Source organism: Gallus gallus, chromosome 6 (assembly GCF_016699485.2).
Source record: "Gallus gallus isolate bGalGal1 chromosome 6, bGalGal1.mat.broiler.GRCg7b, whole genome shotgun sequence".
Classification (NCBI taxonomy): Eukaryota; Metazoa; Chordata; class Aves; order Galliformes; family Phasianidae; genus Gallus; species Gallus gallus.
Genome location: NC_052537.1, coordinates 13,790,014 through 13,813,629, shown reverse-complemented (window position 1 = coordinate 13,813,629; position 23,616 = coordinate 13,790,014). Strand labels below are relative to the sequence as shown.

The window sequence follows — 23,616 nt, the reverse complement described above, 5'->3', positions numbered from 1 at the left end:
TTGTATAAAATTGAGTCTTTCCAGTAAGTGAATGAAACTGCTTTCACCACATTACTAACTGAACTTGGTTGTCTATTTGGGAGATGCATGGAAATAAGCAGTTATTGGAAGGATGAGACTCCTGCTGACAAGGACGCACAAGCTCCTTGTTTGAAAACCTGTATACAGGACTCCTTTTTCGTTTCTGTAGAGATGAGATGCTCTGTGGCTGATCCTGGACTTCATAAAATCAGTGCTTAAATTTCCACTGGGAAAAGGATGTAAGTGGTGAGCTCAGGCAGGACTACAGTATCATAAATATAGATGTTGTCGTCTTAGGAGTGCCTCGGGGAACAGGGCATTTAGAGCAAAAAATCTGTTTGCTTCTTGCCCTCTGTTGTAACTCCCCCTGAAAGCTCCTTAGCTCTGTTGATCCTTGGGGGGCCAATGCAAAAACTGCAGTGGAAATGCCACAGATAACAAATGCTATTGTTGAAAAAAGAGAAGGTTGATTCGAATTCCTATTTTTTTTTTCTAGTGACTCACTTGAATATGTAGGATAACCTTGTGCACTCCATCAGATATTCTGCTTGCATCACTTTGTGTTCATATTGGCAAAACAGCAACCCTTCCTGGGTTGTTGAAGTGGTTTCTGACTCTCAGCTGTCAGACTCATTTAAATTGCAATTAAAAGTTGCATGTTTTTTTTTTTTTTGGATGTTTGTGGATTTCCATGCAATGCATTCTGGCCCCTGCACGATGGTATAAGAGAATGAAGAACTGTTGAGATTAGTGAATCTTTTTTATGGTTAGACTTTGCTAAGCCCATCGGTGCACATTTCTTCATCTTGTATTTTACCTCATGCACTAAGTAGTTTATAGTCTCTCTAGCTAGACGGTGTAAGGAGGCTTCTTCAGGGAGTTAAAAAGTAAAAAATTAAAATAAAAAAATTAAACCACATTTTTTTCTCTTATGACAGGATTTTGTTAATGTATTATTTTTTCACCTGTACAGGGGATTACTATAAACAAATCTACTTCTAAGTCTTTTTGTGTGATTAGAATCATTTGTTCTAGTTCATTTTTTTTTCACTTTCCTGGTTAAGTTGTGGAATAACAATGGCATCATTTTGATATTTTGATGACACAGAATTGATACTACATAAGTATATATATATATTTTTAAGCAAGACATCACTTTATATTTATTAGCTGACTTCTGTGTTTTGTTTGATACCACTGTTCAATAGAAAGGAAAATAATCTATTCTTGAATATCTGTCAGAAAGGATCTTTTTGCCAACTTTCTTCAGGCAGGAATCCTTATAGCAAAGACATCAGATTCATACTCAGACCTTATTTACTATTCCTAATGAGAATGAATGTTTGTATTGCTGTTCTTAGTCAGTTTGCGCATCCTTAATTTGTTTATGAAGAAGCAGGACTGAATGTTCTGTAGCATCTGTGAAATATTAACAATTACATCCCAATTACATCACTACTAAATAGCAGGCAGGTTTTCTTGTAGAGAGATCTGTGAAGCACTGATAAAGGGAAAAGTTTTTAGAGGTAACAGTTTTAACAAAATCATTCTTTACTTGCAGACTGCTTTTAATATTCTTTATTATAATAGCCTTATAGTCACAGAAACTCTATAGCTGTATATTCTTGCATTACATAGCTGTCTCCTAGCCTTCTCCCTTGGGTATACTAAGAGATGTCTGGGTAAGTCAGAAATGAATGGTAGGAGTGCAGAGAGGCACTGAGAACTTCCATTTAGCTGCAGGCTTTAGGGCAATCCACCAACTAAATTTTCTGTTTGACAGAAAGGGGTCAGGTTGTTACCATGCAATCTCACACTGGCCACAACTGTGTTACCCTAGGAGCACAGGAAATCAATGGTGACAGACAGCTTCCAGTTTTGGGTACAGCCTGCTGCTTGTCTCATTCACTGCTCAACAATGAAAGAAACATGCAGCAGTTCTTTTGCTAGGATTAAATTGCTTCTTCCTATGCATCAGTTCTGGTGCTTGATTTAGTTTTCAAGGGACCCAGCAAGCTGCTGTTTCCCTCTTATAACTGCCCATTCCCTCTGTGCTTCCAGAAGGAGGAAAGTGACAAGTCGGGGTGGTTTCTTTTCCCATTGTGAGTTCTTGTGATGGAGACAGTCTCTGTGCAGAAATTGAAGGGATGCTTTTGTTGACTGCAGGTCATTTAGCCAAGCTCCAGGCTAAAAAAGATAACAAATAGATGCTATTGTATTTGAGAAACAAACATGCTCTGGGAAGCGTACTAATACTGGGGGGCTATGTTGCTGTATAAAATCTACTTCTGTGCTGCTAACCTAATGGCTGCATTTAGGCAGGTGGGTAACAGAAATGATGGAAATAAAGACACACGGAACTGAATTTTTCTGTAAAACCTAAAGCTGTACAACTTTCAGATACAAACCTTCAGAAAATTAGATCCCTCTGGGTGAGGACTTGTGTATTATTGTAGGCAGTGATATGGAAAAATGCTTTTTAATATTTACAAGGAAATATTCCAGTGAACAGAATCAAGAGATGAAATTTTGTTGTTGCTATTTATTTCTTTGTTTTCTTCAGGCCAAGGCACTGAAGCACCCAAGTTGTCTCTGGGAAGTAAAAACTTTCTAAGTTTTAGACTCTTCGCAGACTGGTACTGGAAACATGAGTGTGTGGATTAATTTACTATTGTATAGAGAACCTTGGACAGTGAATGCACACCAGGTTTGCCTTTTTAGACTGTTAATTGTTTCTATGTGAAAACACACTGAAAAGGACAGTAAGAGAGGGCTTTGGTACAAATTTTATTATTTAAAAATAGAAAATAAAAAGCAAAGAGAATACGTATTAATTTCTGGAGTTGGATCTATGAGTTGGAAATAGCAGTAGAAGAGAAAGACTTGCTTGTTCCTCATTCAGTTAACTGCACAGCTGGCTTGGGGTGAGGAGACTTTAAAGGAGAAATAAGTACATAAAGCAAGCAAACTAGAGGTTGCCAAATTGAATGTATCAGCTTGGCATTGAATAGTGTTAATTCAGTAGTGGGGAAAAAAAAGTCAGACTTAATCTCAAGCACAGAACATAAGTTTGTTCACTCATGTTCAAGAATGATGAACTCTGACTGGAACAGGTAGACAGAATTGCTACACAATTAAGGAAAAGCCTGTTTTATGAGAAGAGACTGGAAGAGATTGCTCATTTAACTTAGGAAAATGAAGCTGAGTGGGATCTGAGTGCTGTCTGTGAATACATCACGGAGCATGAGAAGTAGGCAAAATGGAGGGAAAAGAGATGAGCTGTTTAATCTTGAAACGACAGGCACAAGAACAAATGGGTATAAACTGGTCATGAATAAATTTCAGGTTGGAAATGAGAAGAAGGTTCTTTGCCATTAGGGGAGTCAGACTTTGGAATAGCCTTTAATTAGGATAGCAGGGGCAATTACCAACTAGATTATATTAGATGTTGTATTGCTGATAGCGCAGGACTGAAATCAATCAATAAGAAGGTCTATTTTAGGCTTACATCCTACATGCTGTACATTCTTTCCTGTGAAGATAAATATAACCTAATCTTCCTCTCAAAAAGCAAAAGCAAAAATCATGGCAATGCTTTTGTACATAGTGCAAATGGTATTTTGAGGTAACGAATCATATTCCATTATTATACTGCTGACATCTCGCTACAGCTAGATTCATGGAGAAGTATACGGAGAAGAATTTGGTGTAAGGGAAGAAAATAGCTTTGCTTTAGATCAAACAAATTGTTCAGTGAAAAACTGTAAAGCCTGCATATTTTAGTTTGGTCAAAATTCAAATAGGAAAACGTAATAATAAGTATCTCCAAACTGTAGGGTACTGAGGGTGTGGTGGAAGAAGGAAGACTTCATTTAGTAGTAACTTGGGGGTAATGTTAAAAGACATAAGGTTACCTTGCCATTCTGTTTTCTCCAGCCTTTTTCAATATTCCTTTCATAGCACATGCAGTAAAATGTAAAGTATTTAAAGTGAATCAGAGAGCAGACGTACTGGTCTTAGAGATGGGAGTAGAACTTAAAAGTTAAATCATTGTGAGCCTGTGTCTTTTTAAATCTAAATTGATGCTATACTATTGCAAATGAGCAATTCTGTTACACTGGCTTATGAGAGAGAACTAACAGGAAAGCTGAAGAAAAAAAGGTTTAAATTTATATGATGCCATCAAAACTAGTTAATGCTTCCATTTTAATCATTGATTCTGCTTATCTTATATAAAGACTATGCAACTTAGTCTAGTAGTAGGTGTTCAAGGTAGGATGGGTTTGTAAAGCATAAATAAACATTTAGCCTGTTTTTCAGGGCTTACTTGTAAGATCAGGCTAGTTTGAACACAAGCTTAGACCTCTTTTGGTACAGCTAGGCTACAGAGGCCCTCGATCTCTGTCCTCAGACCTTCTAATATTAGCACAAAGCTGTGATTGGAAGAGTTGTGCCTCACAATTGGGGAGTTCAGAAAACTACTGATCACCACCTAATTACTGCCTTTCAATTGAGACAGCATTTCCAACCATAGGAGTGGAGATCTCTGTTCTGGAGAGCTAAAGCCTACAAGCTTACAAGATGATATTGCTGCTTGGCACCTCTTGGAAGTAAGTTAAGGAAAGGAAACTTTTACACAGTTGGGCTCCAACCCCAGCTGGAAGAGGATTTATCTGATGCTGCCTCTCCACTGGGAATGGCTTTGAATGACTGAGCCTTTGCCAACTCTGTTTTCTATGCACAGACGGGTAGTGCAGAGGATAGGAAGTGTGTATTTTGTTCATGTCTGGGCATATTGGAGCCCTGTCCCCCAAAATAAACTCGATTGCAACAATGTAAGGAGATGTGTTTATACTTAGGGCATGAGATCTTTCTAGTCCTATACAATATCACTGCAACCTAGGCAAGTCTACCTAGGCAACTGAAATTGAAGCATTTCTGCTGGAAATCTTCCATATGGCAATACAATTGCATGATAAATGTTTAGTTTTTATTAGCACTAATGACCTTGATAGAAGGTAGTTCTAGGGATTAATGAACACCTGAGGTTAATGGAATCAGCTCCATCCGACCAATAATTAATTCTGAGCCAATGCCCCAAACTTTGATCATTAGGACTGAAAATCAAAATCAATTTTACATGGTTTGGGGCACCTTTTGACCAGAAATGTCAACAATACAGATTCTTAATTTTGAATATGACCTTCCTCCCTCCTAGATTTCTCTTATTATTCCTTGCATTTACCCATAATAGTTAAATAACGTTTTAAGGCAAAATGAAATTGCAAAATTTTTGTGCCCTGTGTTTTGAAGTGCCTAGTTTATTAAATCATGTGGTGTGTTGATAATAGAAGCATAGCAGCTTTTTACATGAAGAACTTCCAGGTTTCAGTCTTACAACTAGCAGTTCTTAATGATTTTGAAAGAGTTTTCTGAACACTTCGGACTTTGTGTTTGAATTTAATAATGTTTCAGTTTAACATACTTTTAAAAATGTTGGTTTTGTGCATACCTTGCACCTGTAGGTATATACACGGTGGTTAAGGAGCTGTGTCCACAAACACTTGAGCTAATGGCTGTTTTAGATGCAAGTTCTGATTTTTCTGGAACTTCAGAGATTCTATGTGGACTTTCAGAAACTTTCCAGTAACTTCAGGTGTTCCACTGCAGACTACTCACATCGTACTGCATACAGACTCCTCTTTTTTCAGGTGAATATAAAAAATAATTTGTTATATAACATTGTAATGAGGTATGCACTCTTCACATTTTATAAAAAAAGCAGTCTGGGTATGTGATGATGTGTACATCAATAATAACCTGAACTGTATGGACCTGGATACTCTCTCATCTATGTTAGAATGTCACATATAATATTAAATGAAGCACTCCATTTTGATGATGATGGTGCTGACCTAATTTATACATGTATTTATATTTATCTCTATATATGTACAATCAAAATACAAGAAAATATTCTCAAGAATGTACAACTAAAAAAAAAAGACATGGCATTACTAAATGGCATTTCTAGAAAATGAAGTAACACCACCACCACCAACAAAAAACCCCAAGTCACTATAAATAATGATTTTCACTATTATACAATGGATTTTTGCTTACCTCTCTCTCTTTTTTTTTTTTTTTTTTTTTTTTTATAATTAGAAGACTAGGAGTGAAGTTTAGAGTGTTGAAGGCAATGGCAGAATATCTTGTCTCTTCTGTAGGATCAGAATTAAATGTGGGGAAAAAAAAAAACCTCCATAGATTAAAACAAAGAAAGAAACAGCCCCCTACCAAATTCTACCAAATTTGTAAAAGACAACCACAGGAAATGAACTCACTTGAAAAATATTAAAAACAAAACTCAGACTCAAACATCTGGCTATTTCAGTTTGGAGGTAAACTTTTTATAATATTCCAAGAGTTTTTGCAAATATTTGTCTTATGGAATACTATTGTGCCTGACTTAAACCACCAGTTTGCTTGATAAACTTATTTTAACAAATTTCCTCTAAATTTTATCTTAGACATGAATCTTGGTTGATAACAGAGCTCTCTGTTTCCACCCAGTGTAACAACTTACATTTCAACTGAATTTTATTTTTACTCTGTTTTGCAGGAGAAGTAGTTGAACAGTTACTGAAGTGTGGTGACACCACTGTTGTCTGTGGTACTGTGTGTAAATTTTTAAACAGTTTTTGATTGTAGGGAATAACAGACTCACAACCACAGGAAAGCATCCCCTGTGCAACTCTGTGGAGTTTTATTAAAGTTATTTTTTATAACCCCGTTAGTCTTCATAGATGTTTCTCCATGGGATTTTTTTTATGGCTTAAAGTATCACTGAAAATCTTATTCTAATAACCGATGCTCCTTTGCAGTGAGATGTTGGGGGGGTTGAGATGGTTAGTGCGGAGAGCAATGTCCTGGCGGGCTGGGAGGCAGCAGCTTGTGCCGCAGCCCCATAAACAACGCACTAACGAGCACCAGATAATGGCTGCAGCTCCTAAATAATTTCTTTCCCTGCAATCGAGCTGAAACTTTGAAAATATGGTAGTTAAAAAAAAATTGTCTTTCTGGAGAAAAACAAATATTTTTCCGTTTGATCTATGAGCCCTTTTTAATAACATTTTATGGGATCACACGGAGGAGAAAACAAAATAAATCCCGCAAAAGCAGAGATCGATAGCAGGAGGCGGGGTCTGCCCACATCCGGCTGCTTGGCATGCACAGGGTGTCTGGCCGGGCGGGCGCTGCGGGGTGCCGGCAGCAGGGGGTGACAGCTGTGACTGATGGGTGCGGGTGCCACAGCCCTTCTGGGCAGCAGCTGCTTGGCGATGAGAAACAGGCAAAACAATCAATGCCTTTGGTTTTGGGGGACATGTAACATGGTCCCTCTGCTGTGGGCATTTTTCCATCCCAGGAGCTGTGAGGACGCTTCCCTGCACTTATCTCTATCACATGCTTCTGAATGAAATGGCTCCACCCTACAAAACAAAGATGGACTCTGTCCAGCTGCAGCCTGAGCTGTGCTTCATTTCCCTTATCAGGTTTCCCTGATTAAATTGGACTCAGGGCACCCTCATCCCCCCACAGTGCTCCCCCAGCTGCCCCAGCTTTGGCCACGTCCCCATGCACAGGTATACATGAGGAGGAACCCATCCATCTTCCCAACACCCCAAAACAAAGGCTGAGCTGCAGCATGGTGACTGTGTGCTTCGTGTTTAGTCCACTGATGGCACTTGATTTATTTGTCAAATCCTTTGGTGCAGCAGAGAGAAAACCCAGGAAGTAGTTGGTGGTAAACAGGCTGTTAGTGGCAGATTCAGAGCTGGAAGTGGGTGTTTGCAGTAGAAAAAGAGCTTTAAGAAGGGGGGCTTTCTGGGGAGTGCAGGGAGGGAGAGGGCGGTAGAATTGCTCAGCTCTTGTACCTTGCCCTACAAATAAACCGGGGGGGGGTTGGTGGCAGTGATTCACTGTGGAGAGCTGTTGCGAGAAAGGGAGAGCAAGGATCTGAGGAGAGAAATATATTTTGCTGTGCGTGCATGCACACACACAGACAATCACATGGTTTTCCATCAGCCAAGCCTCTAGTGTGACAGAGGGAGGGAGAACAGTCACATGCATCAGCCTCATAAAATCTGCAAAAGCCCTGTTCTCAATTCAGCCATCGGCAGCTCCCAGACCTCACGCAGAGAATTACAACGAAATTCTATTTGCAGGCATCCCTAATGCTGCCGTGTCCTTATGTTTACTTCGGTTAACTGTCAGCCCTTATAAAGTGTGCTGTGCCACAGCCACTGCGGTGGGAAAGAAAACCCTCAGAGAAGCTGCTCAGGGAGAGATATTTGAGAGAAACACAAATAGAAAAAGCAAAGGAAGTAATAATAAAAAAAAAAAAAAAAAAAAAAAAAGAAGGAAAAAAATCTACTTGTGTATTTGCACAATGTGAGATTCAAAACAGAGATTGTTCAAGCCTTGCTTTCAGTGCATTTCTTGGTTTTAGTCTTCACAGATAAAATATTTAACAGCCATGTTAGCACACAGCATAGCAATAACCAGAGAACATCCATGCTCTCAGTCTCTACCGAGACAGAATTCCAGTGACATGAAGTTTCCCTTCCCCACCTCATATATGATGTGCTGTCTAGCCTAGCTTGAGCTTTAATGTGAATTCTTTAGGAAGAAAAGGCCCCATTACAACATGTCCAATTACTGAGACACACACATGATTTTCTGGAAATTGCAGACTGAAGAAAGCCACTGGCATCACTACGCTTATTGGCCAAGTATCTCTATTTTTCCACTTTTAAAAATACCTATAACTCAAATGTTACTTGTTTTTATTATTATTATTATTTTCTTTCATAGGGAGTCCCTGTTTAGGGTAGAATTTCATTTTTGCAAGCAGGCATAAAACCTAAGACCATCTTTTCTCCAAGGAACGTGCTTTCTAAATAAAAAATGTTGGTGAAAAGAATTGATGTGGGAACTCTGGCAAAGAGAGCTAAATGCCAAAGATTGCCCCTGTTATTCTGTGCTCTCTGGTCAGGAATGGAAATAAGGAATAGCTGCAGCTCAGCCTGTGTGTTAATACTATTAATTATAAAATCACTGGACTTTTTTTTCTTTCAGGTAGGAAGTCAGGAAAACGTTAATTAAAAAAATTACTTGTTAGATCACCTTTCACCTATGGCAGTTCATAAAGAAATACAATTCATTTATTAACCATGATGGGAGTCGGTGTATTTTGGTTTTTTTTTTCCCCCTTTGTTTTGAAATTACCAAGTGTTGGCAGTCCCAGTTCTGACTGAGCAGTGTCTTTTCAACATGTTCGAAGGATTGACTCTCTCATTCTGAAAGAGAGAGACTGTATCAGTTCTTGAGATTTTGTTAGAGCTGTCATGATCTTTGGTGGTTTGCTCTCCATTCCAGCAGCCAGAATCAGGAAATTGCACCCTCTATTCAGCTATTTGGATATTCCAATTGAGATTTGGTGAGTCAAGTACTAGGGCTCCAAAGCCCCTCATTGAGAGGTGTTATGGCATGAATTTTGTCTGCCTAGGTTTTGTTACAGGTTATAGTTTGGATGATGAATATATTGGCTGTGAAGCTAGAGACAAGAGTTAGGCTTTTAATTTAATATTCTCATATTTTGCTTTTATGCTGTTATTCATTGCCTATAGTGTCTATAGGATCAGCTTTTCAGAGTGAATTTTCTTATGCCATGTTATCTGTATCACTTACCTCTTTTTCTGCTGATTTACCAAATGTTTAAGGTGTAAGCCAGAGCTGTTGTGGCCATAGAATTCAGTGGAGGAGGCATTTAGGAAGTAGCATGACTTCCTGTGAAAGAAAACATTTACTAATCTAAAGAATGTTTTGAATCAAGATGAAGGTCAAATTCTTTATTTTTTCACTTTCTGACGTGCTGACCTCCTTTACAGATCCCTTCTGCCACTTCTGCTATTACTAGCACTGTAGATGTTTAAGGCTGAATGAGAACATGTGTATTCAATTTCCCTAGTAACTGTATTAGTTTATAGAAAAGGTGAAAGGAAGTGGAAATAATATGTGTTGTGTAAGGTGGGCCCATGATCTGTCAGCGTTTGCCAAGCGCTATCAAGACCTATTATACAGGTAAAGTCATCTAAATGTAGTGTAAAAAATAGTTTTTGTCTTGAATTACAAGCATGGAAATTTTAACCACACTAAATCCATCTCAGGAATTAAATGTAGGTCTTTATTTTATTGATTGTCACCATAGAGATTTCCAAGAAGTTATATGTTTTTATGCAATCCATGTTGGTAAACAGGTTTACAATTTACTCTTAGCTCATTTTAGAGTGAGTAGGTGCTAATATGTTCAGCAAATCAGCTGCCAAAAGCAGCATCCAAATGCTTGTACAGTGACATGCTAGAAGTAATGCCGTAACACTGATGCATGCAAAAACTACACGAAGATTTTCATATGAATCATAGATTGTTGACTACCTACGTGAACATACTCTGAAGGTTGATGACCTCATGTTTATTGCAGATGACTTGTAAAGTGTATTTAGTGAGAGGCAGCCTCCAATTTCTTAAATATTCTTTTCAGTTCTTGTGTGAATGTAGCTAAGTTATTGCAATGAATACTTTAACTTACTGTCAGAAATGTTTAGATTATTTTGTAGTTATGAATGTTCTACTGTGTTTTCTAGGCAAATGAATACCGTTAGTAACATGACAGTGATAAGGCATTTACTATTTACCAAAAAACATTTAACTCTGCTGTCTCTGGGGATTTATTTGAAATATCTGTATTTTCACAGCTGCAAAATACAGGTGGCATGGGTTGCTGTTGAGTGAGTATGACATGTTTTTCAAAGGCAGAAAAATGAAGTCAACAGTCACACGACTAATTGACAATCATTAGTGAGTTGATCTTTTGCACCAATTGTTGGTTTAAGGCTTGAAAAATCTATCATTATCCCTGACAGCAAAAATTAGCTTGGTGAGATTCCAGCTCTCAGTTGACTAATTAACTTCTTTAATGTTGATAGACTTCCACCAGGTACACCTAGGAAATACAGCCACGGTAAAAATCCTCAGATATTGATTCATTTGAATGTAGACTTTTGTGGGTAACTACAGTGTCAGGAGGTACATGAACAGTCTATTAGCAATGAAGGCATTACATGGAAGAAAGTACTCTCTTGGCTGCCCTAGAGAAGATGGTAGGCATGCCCAAACGAAAATATCTCACCTGAGTTTGTAAAACTGAATTTTAGCATAGGGAGCTACTGAAGTGTTCTTGTAGCACCAGTAGTTGAAAGTGAACTTGCAATCTTGTCCTATTTGATTACTTTTGAAAATAAGGTTTTAAATTCTGTAAAGCAAAGTTAGTAATGAAAAAATACTTTAACTAATAGAGGTATTTTTGAATAGTCATTAATAATAAAAATAACTTTTCAAGATAGTATGATTATTTCCATGTTTCTTCAAATTGTTGTGACCAATTGACTGGTATTTCATAACAAGAATATATAAGTCTTTTGGGCAAAACCTGACATTTACTCTCTTGGCTGAGATAGATCTAGCATAAAAGGCATGTTAATAATGGTAAATAGCAAAATGTTAGATAAAAGACACTGTATGACAGGCAATATGAAGATATAAGATTGGTCCATTTAATTCAGATTTTTCTTTTCCTTTGTTTAGCTATATAATTTACTAAGCTGAGGCTGAAATAATGATGTATATTTGGTTGTTATTATGTTAGATGGCACCCTGATGTCTTCCATATCAGCTGGGCACTCACATGGCTTTGTGCTCTAATTTATTACTATCACAACTTTCTCTGAAATCCTAAGGAGTTACTATCATTAGTTTTATCTTTAATTTGACCACATCTGAGTATTCAGTAGGGATGCAAAATTAATAATGTGCAAGTTTTTGAACTGTCTTTGACATAACACTTTCACATAACACATCAGCTTCTCACAATGTATTTTTGAGTACTTCTTTTTATTGGAATTACTGGTGTCCAGCAGTGTTCGAATATGCTGGTATCAACTTTCAGTGGTGTTTAACTAAAAATACTTGTCAGCAAAATATTACACAAACTTGCTTGCCTTTATATGTTAAGAGAGACTTGTGCCAGACTTGTGTGCTTTGATATTTTAATTTTCTTATGATTTTGCACCCATCCTCAAAAACAAACAAAATAAGTGTATGTGATGATTCAGACCTCAGAATCCACAATTCACTTTGTTTTTACTGGTCAGGAGTTGGAAGTGTCGCATGTCAGAGTCACTTGGATTGCTCAGTAAGCCAGAGGTACTCCACATTCGTTCGGGTAGACAAAGTGTGTGCTCTACCTCTGAGCCTGTGGCAGCTTTCAGTGAGAGAAGGGGATTTCCCTTAAAGGACTTTCAGTGATGGATCATTTCTGAGAAAGTTTGTTTGTACTTTGACTTACAAAGAATCTTAATGAAAGATACTATTCAGGCACAGTTTAGCAAGATTAGGCAAAAGGTGAAGAACTGGAAGGGTATGGACTCCATTGCACAGCCACTCGGGTGCAGGTCAGGCTCCGCATGTCTCAACTGTAATTATCACAACATGTAACGGTGGGGAGGGACAGACGTGGTTTCCCTGTGGTCTTTGTATTGTTTGCAAACTAAAGAATTCAGTCTGAAATCTAGTGTAAGTTTTTCAGGAATAAGAATTGGCAAGATTGTGAGTTTATAGTTAAATACATTGTTCTACTCTGTATGAAGAGCTGAAGGAATCTAGTCTGCGTGCAATATGTATAGGATCTGTAGGAGCTGATCTAGTCTGCTTAGATTCATCACTAACAGGCTACTCTCTTACTAACAAGTAACTTTAGTCCTTTTTCTCAGAATAAAACAAAAGGCTTTTGTCCCCACAATTTTTGAGCTCAATGATTTGTGCACGTTTTGTGTTTGCAGTAATCCTCACCAAATAAGTATGTTTTGCTTGCAGTTAGTTCTCTCTATTCATCCTGCTGCTCTCAGTTTTTATTTCATAGCATGCATCAGAGTAGCTGATTTCTTTAATTTGAAATTTCCTTTTATAATCTCTGGTAAGAACAAAGTCTTGTGTTAGATCCTGCTTCTGTAATTTAGCTGAAACCGGGATCAGACCTTTTTGCAGTTACATATACCCTTAATTTGCTATATGATAAGCATCAGTAAGTCACATACTCCAATGCCAATCACATATCAAAGGCTTTTTAGAGAAACAAAGCGTGTCACGTGAGAACTAGTCCCTGAGACAATTTCAGATGCTGCACTGCAACTCGCTCCAGCACTGGGGGTTCTGCGCTCTGGCCTTGGATTTATCACAGACTCACCACTTCAGGTTTTGTATGCATATCTGAAACATCATTGTAAGATCTCTCTTACAAGGGACGTTAGGATTTTCCAAATCTCGTACCGTCTTTCTTGCAATTCTTGTAAATTTCCCAATGGTGAAACAAGACTTAAGGGATTTACTTCATAAGAAAGCTAGTTATTTAATGCCATTCAGAATTCTCAGCACTTAAATTTCACTGTACTTTACATGCCACAATTGAACTGGAATATATAAAGGAGCACTATGTGTCTGTTAATAGTTATTCATGCAGTACCAATCACTTCCTCTCCAATCTTTCCTTCCCTTCCCCCAATTAATTAATCTCTTTCTCTGTTCTATTTTAAAATTACCTAATTACCTGTAAACAAAAGGAAACATGCCTCTTTTTTTTTAATGGTGCAGTTTAATTTTTACTAATCTTATTAAATAGTAATATTAATAAGACTTAACAGTTTTCATACAAAGAGAGTACACTATAGAAAACATGAATGCATTTAACTGGTGTAAAACAGCTTAAGCCATTTTCATTTCCACTGTGTATTATGTATTTTTTTAAAGAAGAAAATGAGACACGAGAGAATTAATTTTAACTTCATTGCTTATGGATTATTAATTCCTTATGACTGGAGTTATTTACATACTGAATTGTTAGGCAAAGAGCAATTAGGAAGGCATAGCTTTCTCAGACTTTGAGAAGTCAAAATAATGGTCTGTTGCTGCCTTTAAAAAAAAAAAAAAAGAGGGAAAAATAGGAAAAAAAGCTTATTTGGTTTGATAGTCGCATTTCCATCAGTTTTCCCATGTGGATACATACACTGTGACACGTATTCTTGCAAAGCTAGTATTGTAACTTCGATAAGCTCTGCTTTTATGTCTACCTCTTGACCTTCCTGTCACATTTGAGCAGTTTTTTGCTTTAACTACGTATTGAATATTTCCTTTTGCGCCACCATCATCTCAAATTCAACACCTTAAATTCAGTTGCCTTCCTGTGGCTCTATTCCTCTTTCAGTCCCTTAGAATTTTGTTCTGCTGTAACCCTCTCCTGCTCATTTTTTTGACTCTTCACTGACTGCCTGTTTATTTTTTTTCCATAAGATTTTGCTTCATTTGTTACTTTCTGATGTACTGTATACATACTTTTTCTCATATATCTGACTCCTAGCTGCTTTTCTCTGTGTTTTTTTTTTCTTACTCTGTTCTGAACTTCAGTCATGCAGCTGTTCCTCCTGTTCCTTTACCTGTCTTATTCCTGTTCATAGCCCTTGGCCATATCTGTCCATAGAGGTTTACCTTTCTCAGATTTTTTCCCAGGCTTGGGCAGTCTTTAGGGGTAGGAGAGAAGTGGAAAGAATTGTTCTGAAATGCTTTTTGTCATAGTTCTTCATTTCTATGGCTAGAAGAAATTGCAGTTTTATTTTGGAGAAATGTGTTTGTACAGTGTATACCTCAGGTTAAAGAAACTTTTTTTCAGGGGAAAACTGCAGGCTGCTGGACACAGGTGGATACAGGAGAGGTGATAAACACATCTGCAGGCAGAGATGTGCTGCCTGCTAAATAGTATCCCAGGGCAGATAAAAACTTGTACTTAATGACAGAGGGGAACAGTTAGAATGACCACAGGGCTGAATTTAGCTGCATTAGGTGTAGTGGAATATGTTGCTTCAGTGAAATGTTTTAATGGGAGAACTGAAACCTTCTAAACGCATCTTTGGTAAATGCAGAAAAAATGACCTTTTCCTCACACTGTTAGAGATAGGTTTGTCTTCACTCATACAGTAAAATTGCAACTTTCACCATCAGTCTATCTTTTGTGTCCCTCCTGACGAAGACTATCTATGCCTTATTTTATTTCATTTTTTTTCCCTCATCCCTAGTTTTGTGAATACAGAGAAATTTTGGCTCAGGAACTGAAGCCAATGTGAAGTAATGTTGTTACCACTTACCAGTACAGCAGGAAAGAAGAGAAAGACCAAATCTTTATGCTTTTGTCTTCAAGCCAAGTTATAAATGTGCTGAGACATTAGTGACACAGTAATATTATAGTATTTCATATGATATGAGAGTATCTTGAGATCTCTGATAGAAAGATTTCATAACCTATTCAAGATTTGATCTAAATTGCAAGAGAAAGGATACAGGCTTGCAGGTTATTCTGTTCTTAATGCAAGATGGATTAGGGTTATCGTAATGAATATCTAAGGAATTAAACAGGATTTGTCACTTGTTGCAAAGTTTTGACCAGATTGGAAATCCATCATTGCTTTTTTCATGAAAGAACCTTGATCTCTGAATGAGACCTCAAAGTTATTAGTCTTCATAAAAATGCCTCTTGCTACTACTAACATATTGTTCTAATAATATCAAAGCAGGTTTAGTCCTGGTAGTTTAACGGGAGTTGAGAGTGTGCCTAACAGAGGCTTTTAAGATCACATGGGTTTGCTTCAATGGGTTAATTTTGCCCCACCCTTCTGCCTAGTTACTGTCATGCATGACTACTCTTCTCTTCCCTGCAGTGTGTAACAAGCAGATGGAATGGTCAGCAAGTCAAAATATGAAATGCTGGAAAGGTCATAATCCTACAGGATGCTGCTGTTTTTCTCATCTGTCTTACAATTAGGATGACTTGCTCTTGTACCAAGAGTCATAATGAGGACTATAATGAATACAACTTACATCTATTCCTCTCAGCCAGCAGCTGAAAACAAAGGACAGGTGAATTAGTACTAACGAGGGACCAGGCAAGGCAGCTTTTATTTACATGAGCAAATGTTGCTCATTATATGGTCACACTTATACTGGGAATCACTGAAGACAGAAAGGATTGTGGCTCACTCAAAGATTCTTTTTATCTTAAACGATTTAAAGTTGAAAAAAGCATGTTGAAGTTGGTTTTGTTTTGTTTTTTTTTTTATAAATTGATCTGCAACTGGATTTCAGCTCAGGAGACTCAGGTCCTGGCCATGGTATTCATGTAGACTTTAGTGCAACTTATTCCAAGACTACTGGTGCTTGTGTTAGACTAAGGACTTGGAACCTGTGTCTGTACAGCTTCAGAGTTCTTTTTGGTATTACAAAACCTTTGTTGTGGGAATTCCTCTATTACTGGAAGTCTGTGAGTGGCAAAGGTGGATCGTGTCTCTGCCAGCACAGGACACTAGTAGGATATTAGAAGTCAGAAAGTATGCGTGTAAGGTGAATTGCTTCAACCACTTGCTCTTAAAGCAATTGGGGATGCAAGTGTAGGAAATAGCAAAACATGTTTTGGCCCTAATACCAGGACTGAAATATTTATAGGAATCAGGTGTAAGGAGAAATTAAATTAATTCACACGAAGTGTTGTTGCCATAGGTACAGCAGTGTCCTCTGGCAGGCTCAGATGGGCAGACCAGCTGCAGGCCTGCAGATAGGTCCCCATAGCCTACAGCTACAAATAGGGCTGCCGGAGATGAAATTCCAAGATATTATGTTGGTAAAGTTGCAGGGCTTCTCTATTTGCTCAGGAAGTGCAACCAGAGTAATCTATTTGTGAAACAGAGTAACGTTTCTGTCTTTCACACACTTTCACACACACAGGACCAACAGAGGAAAGCTGCCTTTATTTGGAGCAGAAGGGAGAATGGAAGTAATGAAATATGTTCTAATCTGAGCCTCTGTTCTCTATTTGATTTCATTATCTTGAATGTCTTTTAAGCCATAGTTTCACTAGCTTTGAATGATTTGTATTTGAGTTCCATCACTGCAAATCTTGATGTCCAGTAGATTTGTCAATCAATGCAATAACCTCATGACTTACCTGGCAATGACTGAAGGTCATATTTGCCATTTTGGTAATCAACTTAGAATTGGGTAAACAAGAGTAGAAACATGTGAAATTTCATTTGTTTTTGAAGGCCCTGTGCTATTACTAGTATTGCAAACAGGATTAAAGTAGCACCTACCAACACCCAGCAAAATTAATGATCACTGCCTATTGCAACATAGGAACAGTTCCTATGCCAAAGGTACCTAAGAAACTATGAGGGAAGAAGAAATGGGTTTAGACAACTATAACAATTTTCCCATGGTCGTGTAGCTGGTCAGTGGCAGAGCCAGATATGCAACAAGTCCCACAGTTCCCTGGTTGTCTCCACTATTCTGAATTATACCAGTTGGAGACATTTTCATAGTGTGCGTGTCCTCAGAAATTTTAATGACGTCATCATTAACAGAAAAGTGAAAGTATGAATTCAACTGTAACATGTGAACCGCAAGAGATTAGCGAACAATGAACACTCATTTAGATGAAAGAAACAGAAAACAGACATTGGAAAGCTAATACTTCTGGTAAAGGAAATGCTAATATTTATTCACACTGTAAACTTTTTATGCATTGTTCAATGCTGGCTGGCTTTTATACATGCCTCTTCAGCAAAGCACCTCGCTCATCAGGGGATTAGGTGTAGTTGGTTGTGGGTCTGATTCTGTGCTTAGGAACTGTAGCAGTGGAATGCTAGAACTTCACAATCAAGAACCAGATAAATATGGAAGATAGACAAAAGTAAAGTGCATTTTGTTCTGATTCCTGGTTGGAGCTTTACACAGTAATAGCTTAGAAAGGTTCTGTGAGTGTATTTTCATTAGAATTGCAGAAGTATAGGAGTTATGGCAGTAGCAGAAATGTATGTGAGTTCTGCAATTGTTTTGCAAACATTTTACTTTTGGTGAAGTAGAAAAGCTTCAGGAACTTACACAGATCTACTTTTATTGTTATGTTTATACAGTGCATATATTTGACTGTGAAGTTTTATAGGAGGAGAAATGATGGATGACGTACAATAAATCTCTACTAAGTTGTATTCTGCACTTTTTACTAAAGCTGTGGTAGACCAGAATTTATTCTTTGTCTTTCTCTCCTGCAGCTCACAAGTTGAATCTCTCTGATTACATGTAAATCCTTTGCGCTGTCATCAAAAATCAGGATGTATTTCCTACAGAACATCTAATGGCCAATGGAAGGAATCTTTCCACTGACTTGAGGCTGCTTTGTGTCAAACTGTAACTCACTTAGTAGAACAAGCAATACAAACAGACGAATGAATGAGTGAATTTGCATATCTCCTTAACCTTCTGAAATGGTGAGTGGTTGAATTTTTATGTCTTTTGACTTTTATGAGATTTCAAACCTAACCTCCCTCTTTTTGCCTCCATGCCACCCATCTCCCCCAGTTTGATTTTTGTTTCTTATTGTTTCAAAAACAAACACAGATGTTGCCGAACTCAATGATTCATATTATTTGTATACAGCAAAGACACACTGGTACATTCAACGGATGGTTAGGCATTAATTTTTCTTAGAGCACTCATTTTATTTTTTAATATTTGGCCAATGTAAGCATTCTAAAACTAAACAGAGAACCAAGCTCATACCTCAAAACACTAAAGTGCCTGTGCTCTCCAGTTCTTCGGGATTCTAAGTGGGAATCAGCTCTGTCATAAGATTTGGCCCTGAGTCAACATAATCACTGAATAACAGGCCATATGTATTTAAGGTTAAATTAGATAAACTGAGTATTTGCCACAGACTAGAGAAAAGCTCTTAGGCTTGTAAAGTGCCAGTCCTTTACCTTGTTGCTTGACTGATCGACTCTTTCATGTTGCATTAAGTAAAGGAGAAATACTAACACGGTCTTGCTGGTGTTAGTTCTGAGATGAATCATTTTCCATAAAGATATTCAGGTAAAACTACTTGTTTCTCACTGTTGTAGGTATGAAAGTATGAGTGGAACAGTATTCTGATATGAAAGGGTTACTTTATTAGGTTATGCTGTTGCTGTAAATATTTCCCAATTATCTCTGTTATGGTAGAAATCTTAAAAACTGTAATTTGAGTGCTTTGCATAATTTATAAAAGCTGAATGTTTCCTAATTACTTCTGTTATGTTAATGATAGCACGGCCTCGTTTTTCCATGGCCCTGAGCAATGACCTTTACCCTCCCCATTTTTAACACTTTATTTTAGTTCAAAAACATGTGGTGACCTTCCTCGTCTCGAATGATCTTTGGGAGACATAATGCTTTGGAAAATGTTACAAATCCCTGCTTGCCTCTCCCTGCAAAAGTAAAGAAATGGGCTGCTTTATGCAGGAAGAGTAAAAGCTTGATTTATACAGATCCTCTGAAGAATGCTAGTGAAGTGCATTCCTTCAGTGTTTTCATAGAAACTGATGTGAGCTGCATTAGTAGATGATGTGAAAATGGTGAGGTGGGGGAAAGAAAACTTCTATCAAAGGATTCTAAAATAACATTTTGCATCCTCGAGTAATTCCCAGCTCTCCCTGGCAACCATTCATTTCTTCCGAACAGCAGAAATTTGCAATATGAAAGTGGATTGGCTTGCTTTTCCCATGGGGCTCTGTATCTCTTCATCCACCGCCTAGGGTAAAAAGCAATGCATACGTTTACAATATAAATGTGATTTAATCGACCTCCCTGTCAGCGAGAAATGGCAAGCATATCAAACAAGCCCAAGATGTTAGGAAAAAAAAATCATAAATTATTCCAGTGATGAGTTTCTGAGCAGCATTTTGGACTACTAGATGATTCTATGTAAAGCTGTTCCTTGAAACAATAATTAAGATAATTCTGTGTGACAAGGAGAAAAATGTTCAGCTTTGTATGAAAAGTGCTTTATGTTTAGCAAGCTGAATGTTCTCTGTATTGATTAGAATTTCCCTTAGCTGCTGCAGTGCAAAGCTAAAACTAATTGAATGATGGCACCATCTTTATTTCCAAGTCCTTAGTTATTATATCCTATGCAAAATCAGTTGGCTTCCCAACAGGATGATAGTGGGTTCTGCCATTGGTGGGTCACTCTGCATGTGTACTTTAAGGTTTTCAATAATGGTACTTTTTTGAGCAATGAATGTTACAGCTATGTGGAAAATTAGGGTAGTTGTTGTTGGTTCTTAAATTCAGATTTCTATTGCCTGAAAGACAGTTGGGTTTTCTCGAGAAGAAAAATAAAGGGGCTCTTCAGTGAGGAAGTGCTCAGAGAGTCATTATGGCAATTAGTTTCTCTAAAAGTCCCCATCCAGAATCATGTCTTACTTGTAGGAACAAATGCAAGTTTTCATGGAGAAGTGTTTTTTATTTTATTTTATTTATTTATTTTTGTGGTTGAAACAGTTTCCTTACAGGGATTACAGTGAGCTTCTCCTCTGGGCCTCTCTATCCATCAAGAGACTTTTTTCTTTAGCCAGGTTGTTTGAATCTTCCTATACTCCTCCCCCTCTCCCGTCTTTTTTTTTTTTTTTTTTTTTGCCTTTGCCTTTCCCGTCTTCCCTGTCTCTTCCCTGTTTTTTTGTTTTGTTTTGTTTTGTTTTTTTGCTTTGTTCAGTTTGGTCACCAGAATCTTCTCCAGAGAAGTCTCTGGGGAGACGAGACCTCATTGCGGCCTTTCAGCCTTTCAATACTTGAAGGGAGCATATAAACAGGAGGGGAAATGGGTGTTTACAAGGGTGTGTAGTGATAGGACAAGGGGAAATGGTTTTAAATTGAGACAGGGGAGGTTTAGGTTAGATATTAGGAGGATTTTTTTCACTCAGAGGGTGATGACGCACTGGAACAGGTTGCCCAAGGCGGTTGTGGATGCCCCATACCTGGAGGCATTCAAAGCCAATTTGGATGTGGCTCTGGGCAGCCTGGTCTGGTGGTTGGCGACCCTGCACGTAGCAGGGAGGGTTGAAACTGGATGATCTTTGAAGTTCTTTTCAACACAGGCAATTCTATGTTTCTCTGCACAAAATCTCCACTTTCCTATGTATTTAATTTGAGCATATCAGAAAGATATCATGGCTGGATTTTCAGGCTGTATCCACTTCTTTCATTTATAATTATTATTATAAATATTGTGCTTTTACATGCATTTCTCCTCCATTAATATACCACAGCAATAGGGGGTGGAAAGCTTCATTTAGGCTCACTGTCTTAAGAAAGGAAATTTGGTACTTTGCACTGCCTTTCTTTGCATTACCTTTTTTCAGTCTAGTTCATTATTTTTACTGTGAAAAGCACCTACTATTGACCTCTGTGCTCCATTGTAATGCTTAATTTTAATTTTATTTATTTTGGACTTTCTCTGTTTCCACTGTTATGTACTTATAACTTTATTTATGTTCCTGTCGCCACTGGCTTCATATCTGCCTGCTAAGGCAAAGGATTTGGTTAAAAACAAATATGATCTGGTGGATTTTTCCAAGTCATTTCTTACATTTTTATGCTTTGACCTGGTGTAGTATGTTTCTTTCCGACTTCTTTGACAGAATGTGTCATTTTTGAACTTTACACTTGGATTCTTGGCTCCAAGTACACTTTGAATTACAGCTCCTCTTCCCTTCTCGTGAATAAATTATAGTTCCTACCTCTTAGAGGACTGTCATACTGTCTCCCTCACTGACCTCGCATTCTTAATTCACTTGAAAGTTTCTTGTTATTTAGCTTAACCTCTTGTGTAGCTTTGCTTTCTTCCTCTGCAGTGCACTTTCTTTTTGTGCTGTTGGATCTGAAATGTATAATCTTCCCAGTCTTATTTTTTACCTGATATTTTACCTCTTAAAGGCCTTTAGAGCGACATTGATATTTCTAGTAGCTTGGCTAGATTCCATATTGAGTAATTACATTCTGCCTTTCTAAATTCTTCTTATGCTTTAAATTGAATGTGATGGTCCCTCTCTTCCTGACCTTTGCCTATTGTGTGGATTGCTAAGCAGTTCCTGCACTTCAGCTTGCAGCTTTCCTGCCACGTCTTCTTCTGATGTGTTTTAGGGCAGAATGGAAATTTAAGATGCTATTTATCATTATTTTAACATGTAAGCCATATGTTCCTTATGCTTTTTCTTTTACTGAAGTACAGGTTCTTAGTCAATACTTCTCACTGTCTTTCCAATACATTTAATGCTCTATTTGTCCAGCAGGAAACTTACTGTACCTCGAGTCTCTTGTCTCAAGTGTGTTTCTCTCATTTCTGTTCTCATATGTTATTGATCCTTCTTTATTATTTGTTTTTAATTTTCTTTGTCTTCCTCTCCCACCCTTGTTCTAGCCCTCGTGTAAATTGAACTCTTCCATTTCAAGTGAAGTTATCTTCATTCATGTAGGACTACTCTCAATGAATGCTGTGTATATTGTAGGTATATCCTATTCATTTCAAGATCAGATGTGCTTGTCACCTTCCCCTTCTGCACATAACTCCACAGGAAACTCAAGTTGTCAGGGCAGTTTGTGGAGCTGTGCTAAACTCCAAGTAGATATGAAATAAGGTCCATCTGGGTTCTTGATCTGTGTGTAGAACTCAAATTTATACCACTGAAGATGCATGAGGAGACTGAAAATCTTGGGTCTCTGCAGCATCCCCATTGTACAGTACAGTGAATAGGATCTATTGTCACTTATGCGTTCTTTCCCAGTACTATTCCAAATTACATGTCTTGGTGAGAGAACGGATGCTGCAAGAGTAGCTTCTGGTGTAAAGTAATTGTATCAAAATGATATGCAAAATGAATCTGATGTTGATATTGTATGCTTCCATGAATGTACTGAGAAATATCGAGGGCTTGCATTCAAATTGCTCCAAAAGTAATGGCTCCAACTTATTTCCATGGGAACTACAACAAAGTGCACAGTAACACTATTTGATAGAGCAAATTCTCAGCTACAAAGCAGTATTTTTTTTCAACACAGTCACCATCATTAGCTGTGCAGTTTTGCCAGAAATTAACAAGAGCCTGAATTCAGCACTTGTAAAATTGTGCACCGGTGGAGGTGAGCCACTGTTGCCATGGTTGAAACACACCACCCATCGCTTTACTGTGTTGAAATCCACTGTTTGGTCTCCACAAAAGTTCAGTAATATGTGTGATTTTTTTCTGCATGGGCGAATTCAATGACACACCTTTGTTTCATATGCACTTCCATATCAGACACTATTCTGCCAGACTGCCCCTCTGCTGCCATCTGTCATTCAGCAACAAAATGTAATGGAATTCTGGTGGAAAGGTTCAGTCTCCACTGTAGTACCACCAACATCCACCTCTGACATCAAAAGCCAACATAATAATATCGAAGGCATTACTCTCAGAGCAGCCCTCATATGGAGCTTGGCTGGTATTATAATAAGTTTAGTTAGGTTTGGAGCAGCATATACCTCCAGGACATCAGAAAGAATTTGCTTTCATCCTTACCCCACCCACA

General features: G+C 37.8%; 1 long non-coding RNA gene across 5 annotated transcripts in view; it reads left to right on the top strand.

Moving 5' to 3' along the window:
- Positions 1 to 23,616, top strand: part of LOC101750098 — a 485,027-nt gene that overhangs the window by 71,935 nt on the left and 389,476 nt on the right. For all 5 annotated transcript variants that reach the window (XR_005860763.2, XR_006939548.1, XR_006939549.1 and 2 more), the window contains exon 3: positions 18,288 to 18,503. This is a non-coding gene — a long non-coding RNA (uncharacterized LOC101750098). The remainder of the gene's footprint in view (positions 1 to 18,287; positions 18,504 to 23,616) is intronic.